Genomic DNA, 17405 nt, shown 5'->3' on the forward strand with positions numbered 1-17405 from the left:
GGAACAAGGCCAGAATACAATTGTTAAACAATTCTAATTACTATATAAACTCAAGTTTTATTATCAGAATTGACCTAGTAACCTCGCGATGTTGATTCAGTTGATGGCATTTTAATTATTTTAAAAATTAAGTTAACTATACTCTGTATTTTTAGGTACTAAAATAAAAGTAAACAAATAATTTGAGTGAGAGGAGGCCTGTGCCCAGGCGGCTTAGCACGGTCGCGTTTTTATCCCTTGTCACCATGCCTGTCACGTTCTAACAAGTATGTAAGTGCGAATGGGACGCGCATAGTGATAGTCGATAAAAATGGAACCGTGCTGAGACTGCAGCAGTGGGACGTATATCGGCTGAATTATTATTTTTTATTTTAAATAATTTGTACATGTTCGGGTAGTTATAACATTTGAGTCATGAATTACTAGTATTTAAGTATAAATTGTATAATTACCATTGTATAAATCAAATTAGCATAAGTTTTAATGAATAAATATTATTAAATATTATATTATTTATTGATTAACCAACCAAATACAAAACCACCTGGATCTGTCACTTAAAGACCTGACTTTACCCAACATTATTTGATCACGTAATGTTTTCATCTACCCTCAACTGGCTTAAGAAGCCATTTGAGGGTAGATTTTGTTTACTCTTTTTTAAATACCTAAAGATACATATAGTGTCCCATAGGCGGGGTGGGTATTAGCAGGGGTGCGAAACTCCTGACTTCGGTCAAACTCGGCTCCGCTCGGCTCAGCATTGCTCCGAGCAATTATTAGGGTTGGCACCACTTGACTTCCTTTTGCGTGCACGACCACAGATAAGATAATCACTTGATTTTTGACAACCCTAAATAGCCGAAAGGGATAGTGCCATATATTAGAAAGGGACAGCATGATTCGACCCTGAACCGCTGTCAAACTTCGTTTTTGTAGGAAGTTTCCTTTCTGTACGGTAGTACTATTAATTATTCTGTGGTATTAGCGTCGTTGACACATTAAATTGAATGGTAAATAAGCTTTATTGCAATGTAATAAGATCCATCAATGATCAGTAAAGTGTGTTACTGCTTGTATGTCTTTTTGCTTCTACCTTTTTGCTACCGAATTAAGCCTAAAGGCTACAACCAACAAATAAACTTAATAAAATAATCATACCCTCTGTTATATTCTTCCTTAGCTCTAGTTAGCGCCGTCTTACCGGACTCATGGGAGAACTGCCTTCGCAACAATTGCCTCTCGTTAAACGCATCCATTTCGAAAAAAAGAACTTAGTGTATTACACAAACATCTTTGATCACTGGTTTTATGTGTATTTTAGTTAGTAGTTTGAGTTAGGAAGAGAGCCATGTTTTAAGCGTTTTTAAGTTAGCTGCGCGTGAAGATGCGCAGTGGTTGCGCGGGCGGCTGCGCGGCGCGAGCGACTGGCGATGCGCGGTGGAGGGAAACCTCGCGCACTTGACAGCTCCGACCTTGGTGTGCTCTTAACTTGCGCTTGAGATTGCCGGTTTCGCAATCGTCTGTTCCGTCCGGTTATTTAACTTATCGGACTTCCATTAAGCATCTTCCCAAATTACCGTGCCTTTCGCTAATTATGTTCACGCTTACTCAATGCTATGGATATGAGCGAATTGCGAAAAAATTGTACATAGTTAAGCACCTGTAATTAGACCAAAGTTAATTGATTCCATTGTGTTACCACAGTTAAGCCATTTCTATTTAAGTTAGATGCATGAAAGTGTGTTAGCGTATGCTATAGACTACAATATTAATTAAGTACAATAAATACAATACAATACAATATAATTTACATAGTTAATTTTCGTAACAGAAATGAATCAATTAAGTGAAGACAAATCACAGCTTCTTAACTGCGCTTAATTACGTACAAATCTTTTGCAATTCACTCCTACTTTTACATTTCTGGACAATCAAAAATCGTTTGACATTCAAATCTCGAACGCAACAAATGCTCATCCTTCCTAATCCAGGATACCAAATCCAAGGTATCTGTGCCCTCGTATTGTGTAGCGTATCGTCAGATCGTCACCTGGTTTTGCGCGACGCGCGACGTCCTAAAGTAAAGATACCTCAATGTATCTACCTCTAAATATGTACATACTAAAAATTCTGCTAAAAAAAAACCGGCCAAGTGCGAGTCGGACTCGCGTTTTTAGGGTTCCGTACATAAGTCCGACTCACGCTTGACTGTACATTTCTAATAGGTTTTCCTGTCATCTACAGGTAAAGATCTATTCTGTATTTTTTTCATAATTTTAGACACAGTAGTTTCGGAGATAAAGGGGGGGGGGGGGGAATGGTCATTTTATGGCAATTTTTTTTAATAACTTTTTAAAAAAAACATTTCCATCTTTGGGTCACTAATTTGCATATGTGTACCAAATTTCAACTTAATTGGTCCAGTAGTTTCCGAGAAAATAGGCTGTGAAAGACGGACAGACAGACAGACGCACGAGTGATCCTATAAGGGTTCCGTTTTTACCTTTTGAGGTACGGACCCCTAAAAAAAAACATTTATTTCAGACGTAATTGAAGGTAATCGCCTAGCAACTGGCGTCAGCCTTTATTTTTAAACTTAGTCAACTTAGTTCAGTTTCAAGCGAGCGGCGCCCTCGTGACTTTGTCACGTGGTCCGTTTTGACCCATAATCGGCGGGCCATTGCGACCGGCCGAGTTCCGAAGCCGGTCCAGATAGGGTTGCCAGATGGTCGGGATTTGGCGGGATTCTCCCGATTTTTAGCATGTGTTCCCGATTCTCGACAAAGTGAAAATTGTCCCAAAAACGGCTTCACGTTATAAATAAAACAATAATTTCAAGTTCCGAACTGTCGTCGAGCGAGCGAGCTACCCGCGTTGATAATATAGGTAGATAATGAGAAGACATTTTTTTTGTTTGTTCAAGATCTCAAAGAATTTATACTATTTTTATATAAAAACGTCTATGGGCAGAGTAGATGACGTAGTGCCAATAATGTAAAATATCGTTGTTTTTAATACAATTACTTTAATTTGAATGTTTTTTTTCCCGACTTAAGTCCCAAAATCCCGAATAATTTATTTTTTTGCCCGATAATAGCGCCTTTCGATCTGGCAACCCTAGGCCCAGCCGATATCCTTGTAAATGACAAACGTGACGAAAGCACTATAATCCGCGACCAGCCTTGTCCCATCTATTTTAACCTTGTTGAAAAAATCTGGTATAAAACTTGCAAGTCATAAGAAAGTTCGCGTAAAAACATTTCGCAATACGAATAGGTATCACTAGAGTACAGCCAAGTGTTTTTAAAGAAGCAAAGCAAATGTTAACTGAAATCAGAAACTCTGTTTCCTGAGGGCCTACCGCGAAACAAATGTAAATTTCGTTATCTTCCTCTCTATCGTTCGAATGCAAGAGTGATAGACAGACAGATAACGAAATTTCGATGTTCGTGTTTCGCGATAGGCCCTATGTTGCGTCGCCCTTGTTTTGCGCTCCCAGTCTGAAAACATTCCATTGAAATAAATCAATAGAGTACCTGTCATGATGCTTGACGTGCTAAGTTCTCAATCAGCTTCAATTACGAGTATCTATCAAAAAAACTTCTATTGTCTTACAGCCACAAAAACAAGTGGTTATATCCCCTTTGCAAAAAAGGTCGCTGTTTTTTGTTGGTGTCATTTATTATCATGATTTCCATAATATGATGTGATGTAAGTGCGCAATGTCGATGGATGTCGTTCCATTCCCTTAACGAACTCAGACTCGGAACTTGAAGCCTCAAGAAAACCAGTATATTAAGTTCCCACTCCAAAACGCATATGTTAAATTGGGGTAGTTAAAACTTAGAGACTTCGAGACCAAACCAACACTCTAATAAAAATAAAATACCTAATACCTAAAGTTGCCTCCAGAATCTCGCGAACTAAATTGACAGGTCAATGTGCACAAATGATACCACAGTTTGGCCAGTGCTGTGCATATCGATATTTTCAAAAAAGTTTGAATTAGAGAATATCGCGAGAATTCACCGCTAGGGGCGCTACTGTTGCGCGGTCATTTAAAATGTATCTTTAAGTAATTTAAGTTATTTTACAAATGTTACTTGGTATTTCGAAAGTTGTGCAATTTTATAGTAATAGAGACAAGGATATTGGATGAACATATTGTAATTCAATAAATATTTTATTTTGTTTTATTTGTTAGGAAAACTTACAGCTAGATAGAGTAACAAGTTGTAGGTGATAACATATATAGAAACAGTGATTTTGGCTCAAAATACAAAAATAGGCCGGCCCAGACCGGGAAATATTTCGTACAATGTGACTAATTTCTCATTTAATTTGTGTGTTGTGGACGCTAAAATTAAATCGTCTCCGTGATCCCTATTGCTTCGATTGTAAAGACCAGCCTCTAAACTGGACATTCAAGTTGACAATTATTCAGTCAGAATTTAAATAATTATGGCTGAATCTCACCTACCGGCCACATGTATAAAATTAAATCACCAATTTTAGATTTAAGGCGACAACCGAGCTCTTGAAATAAACAAGTTGCCCCCAACCAAACCTGCATACTAACTTTGAAATTTGTCAATTTCGCATCCGCACCTCCTGATTTGATCGGTAACGTCACAATCTTTACAACCGAATCAACCACTTTTCTCGTCACATTCATATAAATCGAAATCGTTTGTGACCCCTTTATAATTATCACATGGGTAGTAAGTGCAATATCTTTTTATCGATATCATTTTATCGACATACACCCGTGACTATTTTTTCTTTGCTATTCCTGGTATCATTTTATTTGTCAAACTCATGTCAATTTAGTTCGCAAGTTTCTGGAGGTGACTCTACATATAAGTATATGTATTACAAATCGAATAATTTTTGTACTTGACAACAACGTGGCTTTGGTAATTGAATTGAATTGAAAATGAAAAGCAATGCTGCTCTACAGATACAGTACAGATATGGTTATAATTAAAAAGCAGTCTGTGAATAAAATGTAAACTGAAAAACAAGTCACACTCAGACAAGAGTTCTCAAGACACTGGTTCTCCCGAGAACCCAGCGCTCGCGCACAACTGCGAACGCGGCCACCGATCGATGCAGGTTAGGTGTCAACACACAGCATTGACCCACATGTAGGTGTCGCATCGTTGTCGCCACCGTTTCGTCACCGGTCACTGGTCACTGCAGCATGCTTCCACGTAATCTTATGTGGTTTTCTATTGCAGACGCCATGAGATTATTGATGGTACACGTACTTATAGTTATTACATATTGGGCAAGCTTGAGGTACCATCATCCACACTGTTAACTGTACATCGGTGGACCTTATTACAAAAGGCATAAGGTCCGAGGGGTAAGGTGAGGTTGGGCGAGTTCGGAGTGTTGCTGTTTGTACCTTAACGAATTCACTGCCAGGGGGCGTGGCCTAGGAACAAACTTATATGACGGTGGACGCACATTTGCGTCGGGGGCAGTGAATGTGTTAATTGTATGCTCTGCTGAGGTATCTTATATCGACAAACAGCAATCGAAAAGTGAAAATGTATCGGGATAGCAGATGGACAGATGCTACAAAAAGTCACGTGACTTCCTTTTTCCAATTTCCATACATTATTTAAGCTAATTGTGATTAGCGTTTTCTACATATCAATTGTCATTTTGGCTAGGCTCCCAGCTCCATAAATTATGCAGGTTTCGGATGGTTTTTCTATAAATGATTGTCAATTCGTCGACATATCAGAATCTTGCATTTGCATTTGAATCTTAAGCGTCACTTTAAAATACAAATTGCTATTTGTGTGCTTAAATGCTCATATCTTATTGGAGGAACCACGGAAGCAAGAATGAGCGCGCCGTGTGGGTGGGACCAAGTTATGGTTGCCGATGAATTCGTCTATCATAAAAGGATCTTTAAAGTTTCTAAGTTAAAATAAAAAGTTTTATCTCCCAATGTCTGCACTTGAATAGTGCAATGGTCAAATATCACATTCTCGACACATGAAGTTGATAACACTAATGATTAACGTAAGGTCGTCACACCACATGATAAGGGAATATGGGAAAGTGAGTGACATAGCGAAAAGTTTGTAGCACGTGCAGTGCACATGCACGCAAGGCAAGCAAAATAAAGATAAAACTGTTTACAATCGATTTCAATCATATTCTTATAGATCAGTCAAAGCACGTGGTCGAACGTAATCCGTCTATCCCGAACATCGAAATTCGAAGATCATCTAATGTAACTCCACCTCTATCGCTGTTGTAACATAGACGTGTGAGGTGAGATGGAGTGGAGATACGTGAATTTAAATTTTAGTAGGATTAGCGCACTGCATACGTCTGAGATTCTAGGTTTTAGCCATTAAATCTAAATTTGCTATAAAGATACAGAACATCTGTAACAGAGGGTACAATAAAACAGTCAAGTGGGAGAATCAAGGACTTAACATTGACATCTGAGAAGATAACAGCAGCTGGAACAAATCTTGAACCAAATGTCATTTTACTCGTGTATTTTTACTCGTACTTAGCTATAAGTAGTTAACTAGTTACTCGTCTCGTGCATGTATTCATTCTAAACAAAATTTCGAGTGATGAAGCAAGCACTATAATAATCCAATGTTATTATGTAATAATAATAACATTAATAAATTGCTCTGATAATTAGATTAAGATAATATGTACCTATGTAAACCTTAATTACTATTCATAAGTGCTTGTTGCTAGGCCTACATGAATAAAGTATACATTGAATATGAAAAATTTGAATTTGCACTGAACATGGGTAAATTTTGTATCCAAATTTCCTAAAATGTATACGCCAGTATTTATGGGTCTTGATTTTAGGTATACGAAGTTATAAGTAACTGTATTACTGTAGGTTTTGCAAATAAGGCCCGGCTGAATCTCAACAAGGCTTGAGGTAGGTATGTCTAATTTTGACAGCCGGCACAATCAGCGCGCGTGCAACTTTCACTATCGGCATGCCTGCCAGCTGGTCCAATAGGTACACAACTACACAGTACAACAATATACTGCGCTAGGTATAAGTACTCCAGATACAACACAGTAACGAGGTGACACAAGTCCACACCAGCACTGTTTACCCCGAATTAAAAGGTCAAAACCGAACTTAATTTGTACTCTTTTAGAATTAAAAAAGGTTTTCAATTGAAAACTAAAAAAACTTCGGGACATAGGTAGAGAGGATATGATACCTAGGTACTTGTATGTTGCCAGTGGCATGCTATCAATATTATCATAGTCTGCGACTTCTATGAAACCTCCAATGTTTGGATCCGATAAAACCCTAAGTGCTTATTCAAGCGTTAATTCATGTTCATGATTATATTATCAAAATTATCTACATATTTTGTCTGATACCACGGACAAAATTAACATTTTAAATATTATAATGTTATTTTTTGCATTAGTGACACCATATTTGTGTCCTTTGCGTAAATCTATTAGGTAGTTAACTAGAATCCTGTAATGTAATTATGGGTCGTTGTATGTCGGCCAACGGCATGATTTAAGGCTTCGAAGAAAGTCATCTCTTTTCCGATGCATATATATATATATGATTCCTATATGTCATTATTTCAGTCCAACAGCAGTTATCAATGCATTTATTTACAAAAAGATATATAATTTTCTTACGATTAAGTGAGAAAAGTTTAGTAATGTGTTTATCATTGATTTTTTCCTTTTCGCATGGCCTGTGGAAAACTATGACAAAGTCTTTTCAAGGTGACTTCGTTATGGCAACCGAAACATAAACAATTGCCGGTCAGTTTTAGCCGCTGCCTTAACAATAAATAATGCTGCCTTAGTAGTTGTCCACATAGTATACCTACCTATCAAATTACGTTTAATACAACGTTAGCTAGTACACACATCATTTGATAATTACCAGTCGCTTTTCGGTGAAAGAAAAAATCGTCATCATCAACAGGAAACCGGACTCATTCCAATAATTCCTAGTTTACCCTCTGGGTTGGAAGGTCAGATGACAGTCGCTTTCGTAAAAACTAGCGCCTGCGCCAATTCTTGGGATTAGTTGCCAAGCGGACACCTGGTTCCCATGAGCCGTGGCAAAATGCCGGGACAACGCAAGGAAGATGACGATGAGTATAAAACACACAGCTCATACCGATACGAAATTTATATGGTTTTCGGTTGAGCAGAGGGCAAACGGAAACACGGACATCCTCTTCGCCGCTGGAAAGATGATATCGTAGCAGTGGCTGGACCCGCTTGGCCCAAAACAGGAACGACTGGCATGAGATGGAGGAGGCCCTCGTCCAGAAATGGATGATTCCCGCGTAACAAACCAATTGTTACCACTTAATTTTAGTATTTTAATTGTTTTTTTTTTTTTAGTTTTATACGTAAATAAGTTAATCACTATGTACCAACTTTCAGGGAAATAAAGGCTATTTTTATTATTATTTTATTTTATTTATTTCGGTTGAGCTAAACATGCCATAGTGAAATGCACAATATGCGTGTGGCGTGTGCACTTTGCCAAACTGGCGTACACATAACGTTAGCCATCCATACACAGTTACGCATATTTCTTAGTATTTGCAGTTACTATAGGTATAATGCCTACTGTTTCAAAGAGCTGGCAGATTACATAAGCATGTTTGGTTAGCAAACGCTAAAATTCTTGTCTGGCCTAGCTGTTTTCTAAAGTAAATAACCCACTAGTTAAAGGAGGTAAGTATGTTTAATTTGTAATAGACAAATAGTATGTGTCAATTGTTTGGCTTGCAGCAGTTTTGTACGAAATTTAAGCAGTTCATTGAGATTCATCCAAAAATTCGAAAAAAATGTCAATACATCCTTGGTGCGTTGTATTTTTGCGTGTCATCACCGCAAACCGTGGACAGAGCATGAACGGAAATTGAATTAACTGTTATTTATAGAATAGGTGCTAAAATGGTCCGATGGCCTTTTTGGTTCACAATAGGATGTCTAAAGATGGAGGAATTGCTGCGCGAGGAAAAACACACGAGTTGATCTAATGTGTGATAAGCCGACAAAGAAGTTACATCAAATGATGAATGAATAAAATATTGACGTTTAAATTCAGATAACCCTGGCCCTGTATAGACAAATGAGACCAGCAGAAGCGCAAATTACCTAATCCAAAGGTTGTAATAGGTTTGGTCATAGTTTGTTTAACCTGAACAAAAAGAAGTACAAACACAATTTTTAAAGTCATCTTCCGATCAGAAGTTTTATTTGGACTTGTAATTATAAGCAAAGATACTATGAAAATTTATTTCCCTTGCTTCAGCCATGATTTCGATCTAAAAACAAGAAATGCCGCAGCCATACCAACCAGTTCCAAATGTTCCAATGCTTTCGAACCTGATGGAATATGCTGTACAGAAAATGGGCCCGCGGGTCCCATGAATATAGATACAGAATCTTATCCACATTATCACCTGCCTTTCGATAGTGGAACACAATCAATAGACACATTTATCAAAGTTGTTTTCGTGTCCGGCGGTTATCTGTTCGAGACAGATTTTTAAACATGTGTTTTTTAAAACACACTGTTGTAATAAAACACTGTTATCGACAAGTAAACACATTAAAGGTTACATAGAGGTCCAGTCAAATTGTCTTCATCATCATCATCATCTCAGCCATAAGACGTCCACTGCTGCAAATTGTCTTATTATGACACAATTAGGTTACTTCTTTTTTGGTCACTCTTAGCAGAGCTTTCTTACATTCTTACAAATGGTTGATAAAGGAAATAAATTTTCTATGTACAGCTTCTGGTGAAGTATACTAGCCTAGATGGTTTTATTTTATAACTTGGCCTGAATATATGATTGGCTATCATGTTAAAAAATAGAACAAAAAATAACGCGTACTACAGTAATGCCAACAGTACCTATCTATATCTATATGCAAGACAACGAACAGATCCAATAATATGTTGTGTTGTGGGCGAACCCTTGCGTGCCCCTTGATTGCACTAGATCAGAATGATTTGCAATTGTGATAAATGGCGAGAAATCATACCTATAGCGAATAACATCTTGGCCTGCGACACAACAAAATATTTAGTAATCTTAGTATGAAGACTGAAGGAAGAATACTTATTTACTGTGCGTCCAGAATTACGCTTATCTGCATTTAGTTGATTTCTCTTTCAGGAACATTGCTTTTTGTAATCGAAGATGGACTAGTTTTGCCGAACCCCATAATTTAAAGCGTAAAACTGTAGTATAGTACTACTGTACTATAGTACTATTTACGTCGTTACGGATAGTATTAAACCTAATATTGGATATCTAAATAGGAATGAATTACACATGAGGTAATACTGATAAAGAGGTTGTTTAACAAATTACGTGGTCGTTCGGCCCGTGATCGCACCGTTGAATAACTCCAGCAAACATGGCCGCCTAACTTTTTACAAACATCAACAGTTTACTTGCCTAATTACCGTCAAGGACGCTCGCAGATAACCTAATTATATAAATATTATAATTTATAATATACGAATATGACATATGTATACGTAAAGATCTAATTACAGATAAAATGCACTCAACAGCAATGACAACGGGTAACTTTAAAAAAATCCAAACAAAAAGACCCATTTGAGTATATTTACCGAAACCCTGTAAAGTTTGTTTGCTTAAATTATCATTACGCAAGCACAGAAACATAAGTTTCCGTTTGTAATGCAATGCATAAAACGATGACTACGATATGAATTCAGTTCAAGGATTGCAAAGAATTTTCCGGCTAATAAATTGCAAGAAGTATAAATAGTACCTATAGATATTTGAACTTATAAATATGATAGAAATAAAAATATAGTATGGTAAGTATGTTATAAATGTGCACTTATTTATTTCGAACTCGGCAAAAACCGAACGTTGTGTCGCTCGGTATCTCAAGTAAAACTGTTAGTGCGTACAAATATAAGATTGAAGTATGAAGTATCGTCGTCTGAGAAAATTAGGGAACATTAGTTTTACTTTATTATAATTGTAAATATTAAATTTGGATTGACGCACACCGCACAGCGGCAAGGCTCCCCTGATAGCACAGATGTATGAGAAGCGATTGTTATCGCGAAGTATCGTGACGAATTTAATGACTAGCGATGTTTATAATGTTTCCACTTGCAAAAATATCACGAAGAGTAGAATTATCAAAATCTTTACAGTTTTGAAAAGCACTCATGTCCTATAGGAATGAGCGTATAAAAGGTGATTTATTTAAATGTATTTAAACAGGAGGCCAAAATATTTGCTTGACTAATATGTACCTAATTAAAATGATTAAGCAGTGCTTGATCTTAGATGATTGCTAATTGATAATGAAAAGTAATTTATTTCATAATTAAAATACATAAACTAATTAAAAACTAAACTTAAATATTCGTGCGTTGCCGCGTTGGATTGCGATGGACAACCTTTGCAACAGGAAAAACCCGATAATATAGTAGCCTAACAACAGCAAGCCCGATTTTTTCTGATGCCCTCAAGTATCCTTTCCATTTCCCAAGGTTTCGTAAATTTTATACTCGTATTAAAACTTAAAATGTGGCAGGTGCCGCAGGTCTGCAACTGACCGGCTTAGTAATAACACCGACAGTTGCATTTACATACAAGTTTAATAATTGTCCCATTAAAAAGCTAAGCTATTAACCCTATACTGCAGTTTATGTGGCTGCACCTAGTTTGACTAGACACGGACATGGACCACAGGGAATGTCGGCGTAAAGTACGGCGGAGACTGAAACACGGTAAATATTTTCTTTAATTTTGATTATACTCAATACAGGAGTTTAAGCAATAAATAGATATTTAAATAGCGCATCTACCTATACCTATCACTACACCTTATAAAACAAAGTCCCCCGCCGCGTCAGTCTGTTTGTGTGTTTGTATGTTCGCGATAAACTCAAAAACTATTGAACGAATTTTCATGCGGTTTTCACCTATCAATAGAGTGATTCTTGAGGAAGGTTTAGGTGTATAATATGTAAACCCGTGCGAAGCCGGGGCGGGTCGCTAGTATTTTATAAGATTTTATTTAGATATGATATATTTATCAATTCATCTTACAAATAAGTAGTACTTAGTAGGTTCTATGCGAAAGAAACGTGTTTAGTTAGATTATTTTCAATTAACCAAAGAAAACGATATGGAAACGGGCCCAGATGTTCTACAAAATGCACGAAAATGCTAATTAAATCTGCAGAGAATAGATCTTCATGTTGACTGGTTTACAACCCTCTAAAAATTACCCAAATTGCGCAGTGTGTGCGGGTCCTAAGTTAATGAAGTATCGAAAGCTAGACATAGCAGTCGTTACTCCAATACGAGTTAGACCTGAATAGCAACGTCAATTAAATTCATTCACGCGAGCTCTAAAGGAGAATAATTCCTAAAAAGTCTTTTAGTGCTTTCTAGAAACTCTATAAAGGTTTTAATAGCAATTTCCTAGACATCTGTGGAAAGTTACGATTATTAGCAATGCTAGAAACAGACTAGGAATCCTCTAGACCGAGTTTAGAGCAATTATTTCATGAAACCGATGCTGCCAAAAATACGGGGGTGCGGGGGACGAGGTGAGCGAGGTCCCGTGCCGTGATTGGTCCGTTCAAAGACACGGACGTCACACAAAGACACTTTCGACTCGAAAATGGAGTAAAACTACCGTATTTGTGGCAGAGGGGGTAGAGCTACTATGCTCAGTCTGGAGGATGTCTTGTCTGTGGCTAGAAATCTCGTTGGACATTGATTGTCTGTTAGTCGATTAATGACGTTAAAAGGGTAATTATAAGTAGGTCAATTAAGAAGATCATGATCTGTACATTTGTATAGAGATCCTTTTATATTTTGCCATATTCCTATTTACGGGTTGTCAAGCAAAAAGTACGAGCCTAATTTATCCTTATGTAAATAATTACGGCCTCCTAGCCTAGTCGGTAGTGACCCTGAATACGAAGCAGGAGGTCCCGGGTTCGAATCCTGGTAAGGGCATGTATTTGTGTGTTCATCACAAATATTTGTTCCTGAGTTATGGATGTTTTCTATGTATATTAGTATCTGTATATATGTGTATATTATATATATATTTCGTCGTCACGTACCCACAACACAAGTCTTATTGAGCTTACTGTGGGACTAGGTCGATCTGTGTAAAATTTTCCTATAATATTTATTATTTATTTATAATGTAAAGTCCTAAGTCAAATAACAAGTTTCATGTACAGTCATCAAGTGTAAAAATATGGGTGCACACAACTTACTCAAAAATATGTCCCACAGTTCTTAATTCGTTGACATAAGAGCTATGACACGAGGACATATTTTTGAGTATGATGAGATTGATGAGTGCACCCATATTTTTACACTTGACTGTACAAATGTAGTAGGTAACTACTAACGCTTATTTTTTCTAAATTGTATAAATTCGCCTGATTTTTTTTTAACAATGTACGTTAACTTTGCACAGGTATTCTAGCCACAACATGTTGAATATGTCAAAATGTGAATTCCAAAAATAACAAATGGTCTCTTCAACTGAGTAATTTGGCTAAGTACAATATGGCAAATTTTCTCATAAATTTATTTACACCTATGGCCACGTTTGACTTTTTATTCGGACAAATCGAATAGGCCCCCAGTGATTTAAGGCAACACCCACACCTACACAACTACAACGCGCGTATTATCTCATTATAATAACGATAATGAGACGATAATGATAATCTCATTATTCATGTCAAGATCGCTATCTAAAATCGACAGACACGCGAATTGTGGCACGTAAAAACTAGCTTGTAGCGCTCGTCTGTTGATATATGATCAATTTTGATCATGTTCAATTACGATTTTACGATCTACCAAATAATATGACGTGCAGAATACCTGCACATTGCCAATAGGGTATTATACTGTATTTAAAATAAATTATTTTACTCCATGCATGAAATAAAGCACCAGATAATTATTAGAAAAACACAGATACGAGTTATTTTCAAATACAAGTTCTATTTAATAAATCGGATATAAATATAAAAAGTAGGTGAGTTGACCGTGACGTCACGATGTAATGTTTCATATAAATTCCATATTAGCAAATCGTTTTGACAGTTCTAAAAAAGTAACTGATTTGACTAGTAGGAAAATACCCTATTCACAGTCACCGATCAAATGGTTTAATAAAACTTTGGAAAGAAAGAATAACACAGGGGATACTTGTACGGCAATTTTTTTAAAGAGCTTAGGATGATCGTAGATAATCAGTGTATCATCGCCCGGGTACGTATTGCAATGTCTAAAATTAAAAAAACTAACGTTAAATAACCTACGTTCAAAATACCTAAAATCTAATTACCTAATGGTGTTTTGACTTAAATTCAAAATATCTAAAGTTTAAAAGGGTGCATATTATAATGTCTAAAATTAAAAACACTAAAGTAAATTTACCTACGTCCAAAATCACTAAAATCTAAATACCTAATGATTAAATACCAGAAGCTAAAAATGTCTAATGGTATGTTTGGTTTTACTTCAGCGTAACCTGTTTGGCAGAAATCATTTTCAATTAATGTTTAATTTGCAGAATACTTCAGTTTGCATAGTACGAGTATACAACTCACCACATACAATATTTGCAAGTCGAATCTTAAGTAGACTATTGTTAACGTGGCCGATTTTTGGATTCGGAGCACCCCACTATCCACGTGGTCTTGTCTGTCCTACCCCTAGAGTGTATGTCAAAAGCCGGAGGCGCGGAGGGGAAGGGATTTTGGTTAATTTAATAGGCGTTCAATCTACCCTCTTTTACGCTCGCGGATCCTACCCTACTACTTCGTACAAATAGGGTATTTCAAATGTTGGTGTATCAAATTTAGGTGACATATCTTTTGGTATTTCAAACATTAGATATTTAGTCCAATAGGTATTTTAAGCTTAGGTAATTCGTAGGTAGGTGTTACTTGCTTAGGTATTTAAAATCATTAGGTATTTAGATTTTAGGTATTTTGAACGTAGGTTATTTAACGTTAGCTTTTTTAATTTTAGACATTGCAATTAACAGTTAACAGTGTGGGCGATGGGGTACGCCATCGCCCACACTGTTAACTGTACATCGGTGGACTTTATGCCTTTTGTAATAAGGTCCACCGATGTACAGTTAGGAGTGTTGCTGTTTATATTACGGGTGTATTTAGACTATTCAGAGAGTTATAGACCTACACATATCTGGGCAGTTGAGCGCGTCAGCTTCGGAATCATCGAAGCCCATGATCGGACTGCCTCTAATTATTCCTTAGCTGTTTTTAGGGGTCTCTATTGGTTCCCATACATTTTTTGTTCCGATTTTTTTAGACCATAACGTTTTCCATCATAATTTTTATTAGTCGTATTGTCAATAGTTATAAAATTAAACAATGCAAATTGCATGCTTGCCTACCTACCTGGAGATTATTTTAAATTTGGCTTACTGATTTTCCCTCCATTTCTTATTTTTCATGTAGTTTATTAAGCTATTTCGCCCCGCCAACGAGTCGACGGAGCCCCGCTTCGCGGGGCTCCTATTTCCGCTCTGAGGGACACAAGGTAAATAACGAACCTACCTGAGGAAACAGATTTCTTATGTTTGGCTTACTGATTTCCCCGTCATTTCTTATTTTTCATGTAGCTTATTAAGCTAATTTGTCCCGCCAACGAGTCGACGGAGCCCCGCTTCGCGGGGCTCCTATTTCCGCTTTGAGGGACACAAGGTAACTAACAAACCTACCTGAGGAAACAGATTTTTTATTGTTTTGCTTACTGACTTCCCCGCCATTTCTTATTTTTCATGTAGCTTATTAAGCCATTTCATCCCGCCAACAAGTCGACGGAGCCCCGCGAACGCGGGGCTCCTATTTCCGCTCTGAGGGACACAAGGTAACTAACGAACCTACCTGAGGAAACAGATTTCTTATGTTTGGCTTACTGATTTCCCCGTCATTTCGTCTGTCCATCCGTCCGTCCGTCCGTCTGTCACCAGGCTGTATCTCACGAACCGTGATAGCTAGACAGTTGAAATTTTCACAGATGATGTATTTCTGTTGCCGCTATAACAACAAATACTAAAAAGTACGGAACCCTCGGTGGGCGAGTCCGACTCGCACTTGTCCGGTTTTTTTTTAATTTGAAATATGATTAATCGCCTACAAAAAGGAGGTGATAATATGATTAATCGCCTTCGAAAAGGAGGCGATACTATGTATGAGTGCTACTTATACGAGTTTTAAGAAAAAATGCAAGGATACAATTTTGCATCACCTAGCCTGGCAAAACAGAACGTGTAGAAAGTAAATAACACAATCACAATTGAGACACTAGCAACGCAACACAACTAGGAAATATAAATAGGTATTAGGTACTTTCAGGGAAAATGAAAGAAGGTCCTTTCGAATAGAAACATCACCGGATTAAATTGCACTTTGAAAGTAAAAGCAAGTAAGTACATAACAGCGTAAAATTACACAATGTTTTTCTGCTAATTAGCAAAGATCTGACTGATACCAGCTTCGTTAACTTCAAGGATTGCGATTGCACGTGTATGCTTTGCAAATAAGTACAGTAAGTACGTGTAAGTGTTACGACATTTGCACATTTCAAATGTGTAGAACAGTAGGTAAGCTAGTATCTAAACTTAACAATCTTAAAAACATGGTGGGATGTGGTATGTTTTAGGTTATTGCAGGGGGAAAAAACCGGCCAAGTGCGAGTCGGACTCGCGTTCCAAGGGTTCCGTACATTAAGTCCGACTCACGCTTGACTGCACATTTCTAATAGGTTTTCCTGAAATTTTAGACTTAGTAGTTTCGGAGATAAAAAGGGGGGGGGGGGTGGTCATTTTTCGTCTATTTTCTTAAATAACTTCTAACCTATGTATTTTAAAATTATAACAAAATATATTTGAAATTCTTAAAATGAGCTCTTTCATTTGATATGTAACACGGTATAGTTTGAAAAACTTTATTTTTCAACTCATCAAGCGAAGTCTCGTCGCGTCAGAAAAGGAGATCCATATCGTGAAAGCGATCATGTTCCAACCTAGGACGACACCTTATTTAGTTTTATCATACAGGATACTAAGAAGAATCATATAACATTTTTTTGTAGATATATTTTTTCTATTTTAGACGGAGGTCCAATTGGCTATGGCACCTATAAATGTGACCATCATAACTATGACGTAATTTATGAGAAGCCTCGGTTCGCACTTGACCCGGTTACAGATAACGAAGATAAAAGTTTGTGGTTTTTTCTTATCACCGAGTAAACCGGAAAAATTATATAACAATAGACAATTTCGATGTTAATTTACTGTTGAAATTT

General features: G+C 37.0%; 1 protein-coding gene across 2 annotated transcripts in view; it reads right to left on the reverse strand.

Annotated features, from left to right (window-relative positions):
- The window catches only part of LOC134797572 (NAD kinase-like), a 60190-nt gene that overhangs the window by 17468 nt on the left and 25317 nt on the right, over nt 1–17405 (reverse strand). The window lies entirely within an intron of this gene.

Source organism: Cydia splendana, chromosome 15 (genome assembly GCF_910591565.1).
Source record: "Cydia splendana chromosome 15, ilCydSple1.2, whole genome shotgun sequence".
Lineage (NCBI taxonomy): Eukaryota > Metazoa > Arthropoda > Insecta > Lepidoptera > Tortricidae > Cydia > Cydia splendana.